The sequence below is a fragment of the Lolium perenne genome, chromosome 3, assembly GCF_019359855.2.
Source record: "Lolium perenne isolate Kyuss_39 chromosome 3, Kyuss_2.0, whole genome shotgun sequence".
Taxonomy (NCBI): domain Eukaryota; kingdom Viridiplantae; phylum Streptophyta; class Magnoliopsida; order Poales; family Poaceae; genus Lolium; species Lolium perenne.
In genome coordinates, this window is record NC_067246.2 from 307,260,809 (window position 1) to 307,272,354 (window position 11,546).

At 52.8% G+C, this 11,546-nt stretch overlaps 2 long non-coding RNA genes across 2 annotated transcripts; one reads left to right on the forward strand and one right to left on the reverse strand.

Annotated features, from left to right (window-relative positions):
• Positions 1-254: 254 nt before the first annotated feature.
• Positions 255-751, reverse strand: LOC139837706 (uncharacterized). Its single transcript, XR_011754336.1, has 3 exons — positions 638-751; positions 467-540; positions 255-360 (listed from the first exon to the last, which is right to left on the reverse strand). It is a non-coding gene; the product is annotated as an uncharacterized lncRNA (long non-coding RNA).
• A 485-nt stretch (positions 752-1,236) lies between these two features.
• LOC127345357 (uncharacterized) lies at positions 1,237-3,945 on the forward strand. The gene is made up of 2 exons (XR_007878627.1): positions 1,237-2,121; positions 3,380-3,945. It is a non-coding gene; the product is annotated as an uncharacterized lncRNA (long non-coding RNA).
• The last annotated feature ends 7,601 nt before the right edge of the window (positions 3,946-11,546 follow it).

Here is an 11,546-nt window from a genome sequence, read left to right on the forward strand (position 1 = left end):
TACGAAGTGCACGATCAAGATCTACGAACTCCCGATAGTGCTCTCCATCTGGGGCAATGACCTCGGTAAGAAAGAATCCCGCGATTTTCTCTTGAATTGCTCGTATTTGATCCTCCGTTATGAGAGTGTCCCGCAGACGTATCATCTATATTTAAAAAAGGAGATCAATATATATATATATATATATATATATGAATGGAACTCAATATAATTGATGGTACTAAGATTAATTGTGAAAATTTGTTATCGTACACGAGTTTGGTGTATACGGGCATCCCCACCCTTGGGACAGGCCATGTCACGAATGAAGGTGCAGACGTAGTATCCACATAAGTTATTCCCGGGTTCCTGCCTCATACACTTTACGAAAAAATAGTTCGATCAAACTAATAATCAAGCATCGTATTGAAAGTAAATATCATATATAGAGTTTCACGGACATAGCTATATATATAGTACTACTTACAGGGTAATCTTGAAATGTAAGCTCCGGTTTCCATTTACCCGAAACAGTATTGATGAACCGTTTCCAAGCCCTGCCTGGCAAAAAATAATGAGTAAATGAGTTATTGATTAGTTGATGATATCGTCGAATTAGAACATATGAAGATGCCAATACGAAATTGATTGAAATTACCTCTGGAGGATGGCAGCCATGTCCGCCCATTCCGCATGTTCTTTACGTTTCGAGTCCATGACATTTACGACTCCTTTGTGAAGATCAATGATTAGGAGAATAAAGTGGAATCTGCACAAGTATAGCACGATGATTAATTCAGAGAATAAAGTGGAAGCTGCACAAGCATAATGTATGTTATAACACTCACTTGAAGTTGTAGGGAAAGAATATATCCTCTTTGTTTGCTTGCTTCACTAAAAAATGTAGCATGTTGTCCTCTGTGTACTTGGCGTAGTCTTGAACCGTAACTTCATGAACTGTGTCTGGGTCAATGAACCCCAGCTCGAGGAGCTTGCCTCTTTTGCATTCGAGCTTCTTCATTCTGCATAATTAAATGTATAGCATACACAAAGAATGTAGTAAGGATAATTGTTAGTGCAAATGAATGAGCTGAGCTACAGACTTAATTACATAAATAAATCACTTACAGGCAGTAGCAACTGATGACAGATTTGTCGAGGGCGTCTTGATTGAATAACTAAAACAGTTCTTCTAACTCAAGGTTTATCTCCTCGTCCCCCCGGAAGTAATGCTCATCTCTAAGATACACCGTGCACTACTAGGAAAAGGCTTATAGCCGCACTCCTTACCGCCGGCGAGTTTGATTTGAAGATGCCGGCGGTAAGGCCTTCCAGGGTGGCCTAACCCTACCGCCGGCGAGGTCGAAAAGAAGATGCCGGGGGTATATGCGTTACCGCCGGCGAGTTCGATTTAAAGATGCCGGCGATATAATGGGCCGCGGAGCCACCGTCCGGCCTGGCCCTACTGCCGGCGATTTCGGCCCAATACCGCCGGGGGTAACGGGCCTTTCCGTTGGCGATCCCGCACCGAAGGTGCCGGGGGTAACGGGTGCCACCCAGGCTGCACTTGTCGCCACACACAACCCCCCCTACATCCCTCAGACGGGTCAGACCCAACTCCACACCCAGACGTGGCGGCGGCGGCCACACACCGAGCCCGCCTCACCGCCGGCACATCCCCTTCCCCACACCGCAGCAGGAGATGATGGTGGCCAAGTTCCTACCACCGAGCCGCCAAATCCCCTTCTCCCCGTCCTCAGGATCCCCTCCTTTCCCTCGGCTCCCTTTTGCTGCGTGCTCACCGGAGATCTGGTCGCAGAAGAAGATCTTGGGCGTCCCCAGGCTAGGCCGGCCACCACAGGTCCTCCTCCGCTAGCCCGGCGTCGACGATGACGACAAGGATGGCGGATCCAGGCCTCGCGCGTTCACCGAGGGCGGATCCAGATCGCACAACCGCGGCGCCCCATCGAGTTCGCCTGCCCGCGTCCGTCCGCGCGGAAGCCACGACCACGGTTGCCGGGATGTGGCGAGGACGCGGGATGTGGCGGTTGCCGAGCTGCTGGTTGCCGGCGACATCCCCGAGCTGCAGCTGCCCACCACCACTTGATCTTGCTACGGCCGACGACCACAACAACCTGCTTGGTACGGGACGCCATCTCAATTTGACCTCCATTTCCTCCTCCCCTTTCCATGCGTGTGCCTCTACTCTGTTGTGTTCATCTGGTACTCTGCTCCTTGCATATTAATTCTGTGAACTCGTACAAGTGTGTCGGTACTCAGTACAGGACATAAAGAATTTTGATTGTCAATCATGATCCCGTGACAAATTAACCCTATTTATTCTAAAGTTTGACCGTGCGTTTGCTTGATAAGATTGATCAAATCATGATAAATTTCCATTCAGAATTGGGCTGAAGTTTTATGCCATATCTAACAGACAATGGACTTAAATTTGTAGATTCAAGTTTATAGACCTCTGCACAAGTGTAAGGATCTATAACCCATTTTTTTCCTGCAAAGCACACCACCAAATTCATGTCTGAATGCTAAAATAGTGAGATGTAAATAGCATTCCTACCTGACATGTGCTTCACTCAACTATTATGTTTGAATGTTCTTTTAGGATTTAAATTTCACAGGTATAAAGTCCCTCTTGAGTTAAAGCTGATGATTGTCCTCATGTTTTATCTATTCACTGTACACTCTCCACTTAGGATAGAAAACAAGTTATTTTCCGAAAAGATAGAACAATATATCAATATACCATGTTGTACTGGTACTGATCATGGAGTACCAGTTCTATCAGCTAGAACTAGAGAAATAAGTAACCTGTTCTATAGCAATAATATTGTCCATGTTGTACTAGTACTGATATAAGTTGGTAGCCAATCCCAGGGTACTATAAGCAATATTGTTCTATGTTCTTACATATACAAACACTGAGACTGAAGTCAACTCAATATTGTTCCCTGTTCTTACAAATACATACAGCCTTTCTGGTCTCATTATTGAATGCTTATGTTTTGAACTTGTAAATCCGTCGAAGCATCTCATGTGATCTCAGAATTCTTAAGTTCAGAATTTGCAATGCCACTCAAGCACTAAGATGATATAAGCAGTTCCATGATATCTCAGTAGATCAGTTATGCTTCTCTTATATGCATACAGCAACTTATGCAGACCATCAGGTGTATATATCTAGAGCATTCATTATTTGTAATGCTGGAGCTGTCTCCCCATGGTTGCTAGCTTTGTCTACCTTGCAAAGTATACAATGTGAACCTAGCTAAGACGGCGAAAGCCTAATTGTTGTCATTTGGCAGGAACTAGCAGCGGGAAGCATCACGAGCTCCACCTGCCGCAAGGGTCTTGCAATTCTAACAAACCTTTGATTTTGTAGGCTTCAAAATTCAAAAGAAGCAGTGATGCCGTGTTGGCTCCGCCTTAGGCACCTGTCGTCGATCTGTGGACCGGATCGCTGGATATTTGGACGACGATGGAAGGATGACGGCGGTGCAGTGGTGGCGCCGGCACCCCTGGCGCAGAGAAGGGCCGCGGACGGTACTGCAATGGCGGTGGTCGGTGGCCGTGCGCGACAGAAGCACGGCTACTGGCATGCCGGAAGCATGTACAGATGCAGCGTTGAGCTTCGCCTGGCCGGACGATTGGATGTCGGCAGCCGGCGTTGCAGTGGCAGTGGTCGCTGTCGGCAAAAGCACGCGACGGAATCGGTGTGGCTGGCAGGATGAAGCGCGGCGGCGACAGGGCGATGGTGACGGCAACGGGGGCATCATTCGCCGGCGCACGTCTGGTGTGGTTACGTTTTATTTTCTGGCCGATAGGTTCTTTTGTATTTTCTAATTGAGAGGGGTTCCAGTCCGCCTGGGATTATCTGCCCATGTTTGTATCACCGCACTCTCTCTCCCTTTTTATATTAGTGGAGGTTATTGAAAATCTTTTTTTTTTGTTTCTTAAATTCATTACTACTGGCGCACAGCCTTGGTTGCCAGGGGTAACTGATTTTTTTTTTGTTTCTTTAAATATGTACTGCTGGCGCTTACAAAATACAGATTATGTGCTGGAGGTAACAGATACCCCCGGCGAATAGGCAAAGGCGCCGGGGATAACGGCATGTTACCGCTGGCGAAAACGAAGGTGCCGGCGGTAAGGCATTACCACCGGCGAGGTGATCGCCGGCGAATGCGAAAGCGCCGGCGGTAAGCATTTTCAGTGCGCCAGCGGTAAGCTTTTCTCTAGTAGTGGTGAGGTAGCGATCACCTCTTCGACAGGCTCTCAGGTACCATTCATGCAACCTTCGCATCTGAGTCCCTAGACGCGCGAGCTCGCCAGGTTTGACGAGATCATGTCCGTATCTATACTTGTTTACCACTTGAGCCGTTGGATAGTAATCTTCGTACTCAACTGATGCTCCCTGAGCTCTAGCCTCCCGTTCGATCATCGATGCCGTCTCTGGATCATCATAGGGCTGCACGACGAAGTGGGGTATGGCCTGAATGTCCTGCTGTCCAAGCTGGGCGACTTTTTTTGCTTTGCTCTCTCTAGAGGACTGTCCAAGAGAGCGGTCATAATCAGCTCTCAGCTCAGGTCTCTTCATTCTCGTCTCGGCAAAGTGCTTCACTGTATGCGGTGGAATGAACATCTTCTTCGGCGCAAGAAACGCCTTTTGCTCTTCGATGGCTCATGTGGTAACAACTCTGGAGTTTGTGCCCTCATCGGAGTTGATGATCTCTTCGGAGCTGTAGGAGGTGCCGCGGTTAGCTTCCTCTTTTGCTTAGGTGGAGGCGGCGGAGTCTCCTGACGAGGAGGAGGAGGCGGCGGAGTATTTTCACGCGGAGAAGACTGCTCATGCACAGGGGAATCATCATCGCGCAGAGGAGAATCATCACGCGGAGGAGACTGCGCAGGTGGCGGAGGAGGCGGACGAGGTGGCCTGCTTGGTGGCTTCTCACCTGGAAACACAATGTTCTCCTTCCGCCATTGCACGGTGGTTCTACGGGCTTCTCCCAGTTCTTTGATTTCCCCATCTTCACTTGCAGGGTGCTCAAGCACCAACCCCTCATATTCTCTCAACACTTCATCCACCATCACAACAGCAAAGTCGTCTTGGACCGGACGGCAATGGTAAGACCTTGTAGGTAAGAGGATGCCGACCGCCGCCTTGAAGGATAGGTTGAAAACTTTAACATGCAGCTCACAAGGACGGCTCTCAGTGAGATCATCCATGGGGGGTAGCGAGGAGGCTCGACCACCTGGTCATCATCATCATTATTCACCAGCTGAGTGGAGCCACGCTGCTTTTCCGGTGTTGTTGAGATTGCAGCGGGACGATAGCATTGAGCAATGCAGGATCTACAGCCTGCCCCTGAGCCATCTGGGATGTAAGTACTTGGGTTACCATGGTTAATTGGGCTTTCATGGTGCTAAAACCCTCCTCTAAGGACGCTATGCGGTCTGTTTCCCTTGCCTTTCTCCTCTCATGGCTTTTATCAGGAAATCTCTTTCTTTCCGCAGGAAAGCCATACTTCCACGGAACGGAGCTTTCTGTGCCTCATGTTCGTCCGCCGTGTTCTTTGTTCCGAAGGGCGCGTGTCAGCTCATCGTTCTCTCTTTCGGGCTGGAACCTCCCCTCCTCCACGTCCCTATGTGCTTGTTCCAGGGCTTCAATGGGAACCTTCAGATGAGCTTTCTTATAGATGCACTTCCCTGTTTCTGGATGCAACGTTCCCCCAATCCCATAGAACCACTCCTTGCACCGTTCGATCCAACCATGTGTCCCTAATCTGATCCCTTTCCTGGTCAGTTCCGCCTCAGCTGCCTCCCACTTAGGACGGTTAGCCCTGTATCCACCTGGATCCAGAATTTGGTGATATAACTTCAACGCAACATTTGCCTTATTTGTTTCCGACCTTTTCTTAAATTCTTCTGACTCCGTGCTGTACTTCACGAATTCGTCCCAGTGATTTTTTACCTTCTCACTGTCCGGAGTCTTGTCTTTCTTGATAAAGCCGCGCAATCTTTTCTTGTGGTTCTTGAATAGTTCGGCCATCTTCTTCTTGGCAAAGTCGCGGAGGGCCTGCTCCATCTTTGCCTTTTCAGCGGCATCCCCCTCTGGAGGTACTATGTTGAAATGTGCCATGAGCTTGGTCAGAATGCTGTCTTTGGCTACATCATCGATATAAAGACCTTGAGCTTCTTCCTCTGCAGACAGCACTAGTCCCTTCGGCTTGTTCCATTCTCGAACGGTGATCGGGACGTGGTCCCTAACAAGCACTCCGCATTGAGCTATAAATGACTTTGCACCTTTCTCTTGAGCAATCGGTTTACCATCCTTAGCGATATGGGTGATGTCGTGCCTAACACCGTCGTCCAACTTTTTGGCCGGGCCTCGCTTCTTCGACTTTACAGAAGAAGTGCTCGATCCGGAGGGCTAAAAAAGAAATAATTCATAGTCAGTACAATTTAATTAGTTAATGCATCTAGTCGATCAACAGCGGCTTAATTAATTTATATACATGGGTAACTACGGTTCCGGAGCCATTATGATGATCTTCTTCCTCAATATCCTCCGCTCCCTCACCGGAGTCATTCAAAAAAGTTGCGGTGACATCGTCACCGTCATCGTCATCGTCGCGATCATCCAGAGTACCGTTGGCTATGAGGTCAGCCATGAAATTTTCTTGAGTTTCATCTCTCTGTCCCACCATGCTTTCTACAACGACTTGCAAGCTATATATATGAACCATCATATGATCAAATTAAGGATAATGCAGAAAACTGAAAATGGAGTTACATATGTAGTTCTTAAGTAAGCATCGATAATATAGTGCTGAAAGCAGATAGTGCGGTTACATGCATACATAGATCGGGTTCATGTTTATTTAACCCTAATACATCAATCACTACTACAACCTCTCAACCGCGTCGACCGGGTCCTATAACGCGCCGACCGGGTCCTGAGCCGCGCCGGGTGAACCCCCAAAGCCACGGAACAACAACGGGAGCATAGCTAACATGAGATCCCTGCATAACTGACCATCCGGTCCTATACATGGTGTCTAACGCATACATGTAACGGTGAACGTGCTCGTCCTCCGCTGCAATGCGCTGAGCTACCTCCTCCGGCGGGGCCGGCTCCCTCTGAAACGATCGTGGCCCATAAGACCTCCACCAGAGAATATCCGGGTCGATGACGGGACCCGGATTCCGCACCAAGGTGCGCGCCCCGGAAGCTAAGACCTCCCAGTGCCACCCCGGCGGAGCCCAGTCCCGTACCTCCCCCATCTGCTGCATCTCCTCTAGAATAGTCCTACCACGACGCGGCGGCTGTCGTAGCATCGTATCTACGAAACAAAATCATATATATATGTACCAACATAAATAAAAAAAATCATAATATTGTGCTAAATAAAATAACTTTACTAACAACTATTTCTAACATATAATTTCACGACCGCTTTCGGGATTCGGGGTCGACGCCACGTTCCACGACCCCGGATCGATCGATCCGGATCGGGGGTCGGGAACGATAGCGGGAGCGGTAGAGGGAATTGAACGACCGTATTTTGGGGGCGCCGGCAGGGGCGTCGACACTACCGGCACCGCCACGGACTCGGCGCTCCTCCTCTCGCTATTTCGCGACCCTACTATGTCGCGGCGGCACGGCCACGGACTCGGCACCGCCACAGACTCGGCACCGCCACGGTTTAGGTCGTCGGCGCGCGCGGGGGGCGGCGTCAACACAAATTAAATCTAACTTGTTTTCTAACTACTTTTCGAACTATTTCTAACATAACTACACTAAGGGCATGAACAATGGTGTATTTTATTTCTGATAACATAACTACAAATTAAACCCTAATTATCCTATCTAATATAACTAAGAAAAAAAAACATGTACTTGGCCGGCCGCCGGTCGGCCGGCCGGAGGAGGGAGAGGGAGCCCTTACCTGGAGGAGGGCGACGCGGGCGGCGCTGCGTGGAGGAGGGCGACGCGGGCGGCGCGGCGCGCGGCGACGCGGCCGGTGACGGCGTGGAGAGGCGACGCGGCGCGGTGCGGCTCGGCACGGTGCGGGCGGCGCGTTGCGCGGCGCGATGGCGAACGGCGGCGCGGAGGCGGTGGGCGACAGCGACGGCGACGGCGGAGGCGGAGGCAGCGGGCGCGGCAGTTGGGCAGCCTGGCGGCGTGCTCTGCGTCGTCTCCGCGGGATTGATCTCCACGGAGACGAGGCGGCAGCAGTTATAACCCCCCCCCCCCTTCGGTCCCGGTTCATATTACAAACCGGGACCAAAGGCCCCCCTTTGGTCCCGGTTTGTAATATGAACCGGGACTAAAGGCCTATTTTGCTGCGATTTTCGCTGCGCGCGCAAAATAGGCCTTTAGTCCCGGTTTGTAATACAAACCGGGACCAAAGGCCATTTTTTTTTTAAATTTTTGTTCCCGCCTTATTTCAAATCAAAAAAAGGCCACGTACTGGCCACCGCCGTGCCACACGTGTGCACCGCCGCCGCCACCGCCACCGCCATGTACTCGCCAGCGCCGCCACCGCTGTGTACTGGCCACCGCCGTGTACTGGCCACCGCCGCCACCGCCGTGTACTGGCCACCGCCGCCACCACCGTGTACTAGCCACCGCCGCCACCGCCACCACCGTGTACTGGCCACCGCCGCCACCGCCACCACCGTGTACTAGCCACCGCCGCCACCACCACCGCCGTGTACTGGCCACTGCCGCCACTGCCACCGCCGTGTACTGGCCACCGCCACCACCGCCACCGCCGTGTACTGGCCACCACCGCCACCACCATGTACTGGCCACCGCCGCCGCCGTGCCACACGTGTCCCTTCCCCGTGCCACGTGTCGCCGCCGCTTCCACGTGCCTCGCCCCGCCGCCGCCGGCGTGCGACGTGTAGATGCCGCTTCCACGTGCCATGCCCCACCGCTTCCCCGTGCCACGTGTCCACCGCCGCCGCCGCCATGTACTGGCCACCGACGCCACCGCCGTGTACTGGCCACCGCCGCCACCGCCACCGCCATGTACTGGCCACCACCGCCACCGCCGTGTACTGGCCACCACCGCCACCGCCATGTACTGGCCACCGCCGTGCCACACGTGTCCCTTCCCCGTGCCACGTGTCGCCGCCGCTTCCACGTGCCTCGCCCCACCGCCACCACCATGCGACGTGTAGATGCTGCTTCCACGTGCCACGCCCCGCCGCTTTCCCGCGCCACCTGTCGCCAAACTTGCCGCGTCGTTGTGCTATAAAGCGCCACGTGCGCGCGGAACCACACGTCGCCGTCGCCTCCGTTCATTCGTCGTCGGGATGCCGCCGCGCCGTCGCGGCTCGTCCGGCTTCCGTGGCGTCCGAACGGTAGGTTCTACGCCGAGATGCGCGCCGGTGCCTTCCGGCTCACCCTCGGCACGTACAACACCCCGGAGCTGGCGGCGCGCGCTTGCGACGCGGCCGCATGGTGATTTCGGCGGCCACGGCGCGACATGAACTTCCCAGACGTCGAATCGCTAGAGGAGGCGGAGTTCCTCGCGCCGACGCCGTGCCTCGTTGACGACGAGGACCGTCGCCGCCACCGCTAGGTGCAGCGCCGGGTCGCCATCGCCGAGCACGACGAGGAGTTGATGCGCTAGTGGAGGGCGCAGTTCCCCAATGACGTCAACAACACCGACGCGTTCTTCGCTGACCTCCGGGCACATCGCAGGTCCAACAGGCGCCACCGTCGGGCCGTCGCCGTGTTCGAGCTCGACAACCCGAATACAACTTGGGCCGACAACGACCCTCGGTGGGACGACATTTGGACCGAGACAACCTCCGACGACGAGTAGATCGACTAGACTAGTTGTTTATCTTTTTTAATTGTATTTTCAATAAAGTCGTTGTGGCAGACGCTGATGATGAGAAAATTTTCCCGCCAGACACATGGAATTAAAGTACAGAGCTCAACTGAAAATTAATTAAGATACATGGCCAGATTCGACTGTTCGAGTCATTCAGTCATACTCGTGCCTAGCCCTATAGTACTCGCCACTGTAGTCGTCGTAGTCGCCGTCATCATCGTCGCTGGCATCGGGGTCGCGGTAGTCGAACCTCGGCGGGAGAGCACGCGTGGGCTGGGACTGAGGGTAGCGCAGGCGGGGGCCACAGTAGGCCATGACGCCCTGGAGAGTCCGGCCGCGCCACCACAGCCGACGGCCGGCCTCGTTGAAGTTCGAAGGAGGCGGGCCGCCCTCCTCGTGCCTGGCAAGCGCCCTCTCACGCCGATTGATGAAGAAGCTTTCCCAAGTCGGGCTGTAGTCGGGATGCCACTGGGGATTCCTCCGCTGCTCTGGCGTGAGCTCGAAGTAGTAGTGGTTCGTGATGGCCATCTCGCGCACCACACCTAGAGGGACAGGAGGGACCGGTACGACTCCGACGCTCAGCAACCAGCCGGTCGGGACGCGGTAGCCCGGCGGGCAGGGGTAGTTCGACGCGCAAAGCGCCTGCGCCTCCCGGAGGGTTAGAGATACGATGGAAGCCATGGGACAGAGTGATGAGGTTTGCATATATGAGTCTAGATGTGATATGTAAATGGAGGCCAAGCCTACATATATATAGTGAAAAAATGGCGGGAGGACGGAGGCGGGAAGCAGTGGAAAGCGCGGGAAGAAAAATAGGCGGGAACGCAGTGGCGCCGAAAACATTAGTCCCGGCTGGTGGGTACAACCGGGACTAAAGATCATTTTTTTTGTCATCTAACAAAATTGTCGGTGGGATAAGGACGTGTGGGTAACCTTTAGTCCCGGCTGGTGGGTACAACCGGGACGAAAGATCCTTTTTTTTGTCATCTAACAAAACTGTCGGTGGGATAAGGACGTGTGGGTAACCTTTAGTCCCGGCTGGTGGGTACAACCGGAACTAAAGATGTCGGCAGGATAAGAACGCATGGGTGGACGCACTGCTCGATGAGATAAAGCATGTAGCGCACGACGCCCTGTCGAAGGAACAAGACAAAGTAGAAGAGGTGTCGTGCCTATAAAAGGAGCATTGATACGCCTTGCCAAGCAGATCAACAAGCCAAGCAGAGTTTCATTCCCATGGATGAAGGGAAGGGTTGGGAAATCTCCCGTGGCGCAGCTTCTCGAAGATGTCGTTGGTACACACGCCCTACGGCATCTTCGGAAGCTGCTCCTCGGAATTTTTTCCTGCAAGCCCCTGAACGACTACATCTCCTCTAACAGTGTTGGGGAAAGGGTTGGGAAATCTCCCGTGGCGCAGTTTCTCGAAGATGTCGTTGGTGCACACGCCCTACGGCATCTTCAGAAACTGCGCCTTGGAATTTTTTCCTGCAAGCCCATGAACGACTACATCTCCTCTAACAGTGTTGGGGAAAGGGTTGGGAAATCTCCCGTGGCGCAGTTTCTCGAAGATGTCGTTGGTGCACACGCCCTACGGCATCTTCAGAAACTGCGCCTTGGAATTTTTTCCTGCAAGCCCCTGAACGACTACATCTCCTCTAACAGTGTTGGGGAAAGGGTTGGGAAATCTCCCGTGGCGCA